The sequence below is a fragment of the Lepisma saccharinum genome, chromosome 2 (assembly GCF_977018435.1).
Source record: "Lepisma saccharinum chromosome 2, izLepSacc3.1, whole genome shotgun sequence".
NCBI classification, from domain to species: domain Eukaryota; kingdom Metazoa; phylum Arthropoda; class Insecta; order Zygentoma; family Lepismatidae; genus Lepisma; species Lepisma saccharinum.
This window is the reverse complement of record NC_139230.1, coordinates 59,727,248-59,734,197: the sequence shown is the minus strand read 5'-3', so window position 1 is coordinate 59,734,197 and position 6,950 is coordinate 59,727,248.

Here is a 6,950-nt window from a genome sequence, read left to right as displayed (position 1 = left end):
AGTGTAACGAAAATTATTGTGTGTCTATGAGGTCTGAAACCCCTTTCCCGATGGGTCCATAACTGGACGCTTACTAATATTGTTTTTTCCCCCTTACATATAACAATTTAACAATATAATTACAATACGAAGTTAACAGACGGCTTAGGGGCCTAGGTCCACTTTCCAAACTTTTTTACTATTCTAGAAGAATTATTTAGCTTTATAGCCTTTTTCAAGGTATTTTTGAAGTATTACTGGCTTCTTTGGGTGCATCAACACTTGGGTTATTTCCATTTGGTTTATTATACGAGGTTTATTTTTTACTCTAAGATCAATATATGTCTCCGAGGACTAAAATCCTCTGATTGAAACTAAAACCTTAGGCTGTAACTAGGGATTTAGTATGTATATCGACAATTTATAGGACAACACGAACTTTACAAAGGATTGTAGGTGATGTAGGGCCACACGCCAGAGCTTTGTTAACCTGCAAGAAGCATTTACAGCTAATATTACGAGGAAATGAGGTTGATTTTTACTGTTTCACAAGGAGGCTATTTTTTATACACCCAATATTTGCTTTTTCAAGTAACTACATGTACCAGAAGTACTTACAGGCCAACTCTAACTAGACTTCAACTTATTCTATATCAGGTGCTAAATTTATAAAGAACTATGATTGTGTATATTTCTGAGGAAGTACGCAAAAGCAGATTACCCGATTAAAGTATCTGAAAAACTAATTTTTCTATGTAAGTATATTTTTATTGACTGGCTTATTTAACAGATCAAACAGAAAGACTGCAAAATTCATTAAATGTAGTTCTATAGTATAGGTGGTTTCAGAGATATAAAAAGAACAAATATAAGATTTCGCTTTTTTTTGCTTCTGAGGCTAATCGCGACGCTAAGGGTAAATGGCGAGGAAATGTAACGGAGGAGGAACAGTCCCAAAAGTTATGGGCTGCATGTAAGTTAATACCACAGAGATATTACAGTAGGTGTAGGTTCTACCACCAGAACTTTTCTATCATAATAATACTGGTTATGCTGTACTGTTAGCTAAAGATGCTGATATTTGAGAAACTTAAAAGGTTATTGCAAAATTTTAGATAAATAATAATCTGTTAGACTGTAAACATATTTTATATCCATTCTGCAAAAGATCCGATGACAAAATTTAAAAATTGTTATCGCCCAGACAGGGACTCGAACTCTGGACAGATAGGTTAAAAGCCTAACGCTATACCAACTAAGCTATCTGGGCACAAGGTATTCTTTTCTTGAAAAGTTAGTTATGTTAAGAAATATATTGAAACACTTGAGAACACTCTTGCTCTGGTTCGACAGAGAAGGAGACAACATTTCCAAATTTTTACAGACTGGGTGTATTTTTCCACTATAGAGGCCTTCACTATATGTAATTCGAAACGCTAAAGTTCAGCTAGCTTCCAAAATTGAGGTAAAGATTGTGTTTCGCGAGATTAACAAGTTACAATTATATCCAGTTACGGACAAATAAAGCTAAAAGTCTAAGATTTGCTGTACTAGCCAAGTTTTAGTAACATTTTCTTCACTTTAGTACAAATATCAAAGAAATAGGTATATTTTATTTATAATTTGACAAAATGTACTAGTATTTAATTCACAAAGTTAGGTAAAAAACAGTATTTTTTAAAAAATATTGTTACTGCCTTCAAATTTTATGTTATTTAGCCACTAACAACTGGTTTACACTGTTTGGCATCCTTTAAATAGGAAAAGAAGGAATTATTTGTTTAGTATTTTTACTACTTTATATTTATTTAAGAAAACAATTCTACAGTTTAACTTAATTTTAACAAATTGTTACTAATTTATATATCAAAGTTATGTTATTTAGAGTGTATGAAGGCGTATAAAGTTAATATTTGTATTTATCAGTTCAACTAACAATTATATTTTACACACAAAAGGTAATGTTTACAGTTAAATTACTTGAATCAGAGAATAATATTTTACAGTAATTGATTCATTCAGCACTAGTCAGTACTTTTATGCATCAGAAAGTTTTCTTAATTTTCTATTACGCATGCTATTTTGGGCTATTCTTAAAATGTATTTCTAGGGCAAACTGGTTTAATTTTCTGCTTATAATGGAAAGTTGACATAGTTTTCGCACAATGCTTTGTACATTTGTTATATTCACTACTTACAATTCAAATATTATGCTTATTTAATGTATAACTAACTAACTCTCTAGCCTTCTTAAACCCGAAGGTTCATGGCTGCAGCAACACATGCCTCTCATCTGTTTTAGGCCCAAATATTTTCCTAAGGATCTTATTTTCAAATACTCTCAATTTATGTTCCTAGCTTATACTGTAGTTATTATATCTTTTTCTATCAGCTTATTTTGAAATTAATATTATTAGGTATAGTCTTTGATTTATAACTATATTGCTTTTTTTTATCAATTTATCTAAGAGTACACACAGACAAACACATCTGTTCACACTTTTATGTACATAGATATGCCTTTTTTCAATATTTTAGTATGAAGATTGCACTTTAGCTATTTAAGCAAGTGTAGGAAAGGTAGGATTTCTGAGAATTTCTTGCAGGATTTTGTTGTCCAAGTATAGATGAGAACTGAGCTGGGAGACTGCTTTGAACTTTTTCATGAGAGTTTCCATGTGAACTGTATGCAAGTTGAGCACTATTGACTGTGCATGCTTCTAAGTTTTGCTGTTATTTTACATCAAGTCTGTGAGACTGTAGTCAGTTTTCCCTCTTCAAGTAGTTTTTATTGATTGTATTTGTATATGTTTTGGGGACTTAGCAGTTTTATGTTATGAGGCAGTTTGTTGTAGAATATTTTTACCTGATTGTTTTGAGATATTGAGTGTCTGCTGTTTTACTTGTAATTATTTTCCTTCTTGTGTTGTGCATTTGACTGTATTTTGTCCAAGTTCGTAGTATTTAGAATATTTGTTGTTGACTTGTAGATGAAGGGAGTAATAATCCTTTGCAAGATGCCCTATACTTTAGTCTGAACATTATTCTTAGTGTTCACTTTTGAAGCCTTAGTATTCTGGTAGTAATTAATCTGTAATGTAGGCATTTTTCTGATAAATTAGACTCACTTAGTTGTTTCAACACATAGAAGTTGCATGATGGTTTACTGCTGATCATGCTAATTTGCTCTTCTTATGTACTACGTACGATGTAGCTTATTTGAGTAATTGGAATTTTGTACTGAACATAGGATTGCTTGTCTATTTTATTCCTATGTTGTTGAGTTTCTCCATATATGCCTTGGAAGAATCTAGATATATTGTGTTTGAAGTTTTATGTTTCTCTAAGGTTTCAGCTATGTAGTTTCTAACTCTGCTATCGGTGTGACTATTGATTTCTCTTTCTGAATGCCATGTTGGTTTCTGTTTATTCTTTTTTTGCTTGCTTTTTTTTCAGATCTTTTATTTTTTACTTTTTTAGATATTCTCTTTACATAAAAAATTCAAAGTACATTGTTAAAGTCAAAGTGTTAAAATTAATTTTTTCAAAGTTAAAGTTTTAAAAGTACAATTTTTTAAAATTAAAAGTAATAATAGTACATTTTTGGTAAGTTGTTAGTATTGTTTGTTAGTAGTTTGTTTTGTTGTTAAAGTAAAATATGTTAGTTAATGTAACATTAAAATAATTAAAATTTAAAAATTGTGGAACTATTATAAAATAGCATTCAAAATATCAAAATATTTAAGCCATAACAAATACAAAACAAACAAATAAAGATCTAAAAAAAGCAAGCAAAAAAAGAATAAACAGAAACCAACATGGCATTCAGAAAGAGAAATCAATAGTCACACCGATAGCAGAGTTAGAAACTACATAGCTGAAATTTAGAGAAACATAAAACTTCAAACACAATATATCTAGATTCTTCCAAGGCATATATGGAGAAACTCAACAACATAGGAATAAAATAGACAAGCAATCCTATGTTCAGTACAAAATTCCAATTACTCAAATAAGCTACATCGTACGTAGTACATAAGAAGAGCAAATTAGCATGATCAGCAGTAAACCATCATGCAACTTCTATGTGTTGAAACAACTAAGTGAGTCTAATTTATCAGAAAAATGCCTACATTACAGATTAATTACTACCAGAATACTAAGGCTTCAAAAGTGAACACTAAGAATAATGTTCAGACTAAAGTATAGGGCATCTTGCAAAGGATTATTACTCCCTTCATCTACAAGTCAACAACAAATATTCTAAATACTACGAACTTGGACAAAATACAGTCAAATGCACAACACAAGAAGGAAAATAATTACAAGTAAAACAGCAGACACTCAATATCTCAAAACAATCAGGTAAAAATATTCTACAACAAACTGCCTCATAACATAAAACTGCTAAGTCCCCAAAACATATACAAATACAATCAATAAAAACTACTTGAAGAGGGAAAACTGACTACAGTCTCACAGACTTGATGTAAAATAACAGCAAAACTTAGAAGCATGCACAGTCAATAGTGCTCAACTTGCATACAGTTCACATGGAAACTCTCATGAAAAAGTTCAAAGCAGTCTCCCAGCTCAGTTCTCATCTATACTTGGACAACAAAATCCTGCAAGAAATTCTCAGAAATCCTACCTTTCCTACACTTGCTTAAATAGCTAAAGTGCAATCTTCATACTAAAATATTGAAAAAAGGCATATCTATGTACATAAAAGTGTGAACAGATGTGTTTGTCTGTGTGTACTCTTAGATAAATTGATAAAAAAAAAGCAATATAGTTATAAATCAAAGACTATACCTAATAATATTAATTTCAAAATAAGCTGATAGAAAAAGATATAATAACTACAGTATAAGCTAGGAACATAAATTGAGAGTATTTGAAAATAAGATCCTTAGGAAAATATTTGGGCCTAAAACAGATGAGAGGCATGTGTTGCTGCAGCCATGAACCTTCGGGTTTAAGAAGGCTAGAGAGTTAGTTAGTTATACATTAAATAAGCATAATATTTGAATTGTAAGTAGTGAATATAACAAATGTACAAAGCATTGTGCGAAAACTATGTCAACTTTCCATTATAAGCAGAAAATTAAACCAGTTTGCCCTAGAAATACATTTTAAGAATAGCCCAAAATAGCATGCGTAATAGAAAATTAAGAAAACTTTCTGATGCATAAAAGTACTGACTAGTGCTGAATGAATCAATTACTGTAAAATATTATTCTCTGATTCAAGTAATTTAACTGTAAACATTACCTTTTGTGTGTAAAATATAATTGTTAGTTGAACTGATAAATACAAATATTAACTTTATACGCCTTCATACACTCTAAATAACATAACTTTGATATATAAATTAGTAACAATTTGTTAAAATTAAGTTAAACTGTAGAATTGTTTTCTTAAATAAATATAAAGTAGTAAAAATACTAAACAAATAATTCCTTCTTTTCCTATTTAAAGGATGCCAAACAGTGTAAACCAGTTGTTAGTGGCTAAATAACATAAAATTTGAAGGCAGTAACAATATTTTTTAAAAAATACTGTTTTTTACCTAACTTTGTGAATTAAATACTAGTACATTTTGTCAAATTATAAATAAAATATACCTATTTCTTTGATATTTGTACTAAAGTGAAGAAAATGTTACTAAAACTTGGCTAGTACAGCAAATCTTAGACTTTTAGCTTTATTTGTCCGTAACTGGATATAATTGTAACTTGTTAATCTCGCGAAACACAATCTTTACCTCAATTTTGGAAGCTAGCTGAACTTTAGCGTTTCGAATTACATATAGTGAAGGCCTCTATAGTGGAAAAATACACCCAGTCTGTAAAAATTTGGAAATGTTGTCTCCTTCTCTGTCGAACCAGAGCAAGAGTGTTCTCAAGTGTTTCAATATATTTCTTAACATAACTAACTTTTCAAGAAAAGAATACCTTGTGCCCAGATAGCTTAGTTGGTATAGCGTTAGGCTTTTAACCTATCTGTCCAGAGTTCGAGTCCCTGTCTGGGCGATAACAATTTTTAAATTTTGTCATCGGATCTTTTGCAGAATGGATATAAAATATGTTTACAGTCTAACAGATTATTATTTATCTAAAATTTTGCAATAACCTTTTAAGTTTCTCAAATATCAGCATCTTTAGCTAACAGTACAGCATAACCAGTATTATTATGATAGAAAAGTTCTGGTGGTAGAACCTACACCTACTGTAATATCTCTGTGGTATTAACTTACATGCAGCCCATAACTTTTGGGACTGTTCCTCCTCCGTTACATTTCCTCGCCATTTACCCTTAGCGTCGCGATTAGCCTCAGAAGCAAAAAAAAGCGAAATCTTATATTTGTTCTTTTTATATCTCTGAAACCACCTATACTATAGAACTACATTTAATGAATTTTGCAGTCTTTCTGTTTGATCTGTTAAATAAGCCAGTCAATAAAAATATACTTACATAGAAAAATTAGTTTTTCAGATACTTTAATCGGGTAATCTGCTTTTGCGTACTTCCTCAGAAATATACACAATCATAGTTCTTTATAAATTTAGCACCTGATATAGAATAAGTTGAAGTCTAGTTAGAGTTGGCCTGTAAGTACTTCTGGTACATGTAGTTACTTGAAAAAGCAAATATTGGGTGTATAAAAAATAGCCTCCTTGTGAAACAGTAAAAATCAACCTCATTTCCTCGTAATATTAGCTGTAAATGCTTCTTGCAGGTTAACAAAGCTCTGGCGTGTGGCCCTACATCACCTACAATCCTTTGTAAAGTTCGTGTTGTCCTATAAATTGTCGATATACATACTAAATCCCTAGTTACAGCCTAAGGTTTTAGTTTCAATCAGAGGATTTTAGTCCTCGGAGACATATATTGATCTTAGAGTAAAAAATAAACCTCGTATAATAAACCAAATGGAAATAACCCAAGTGTTGATGCACCCAAAGAAG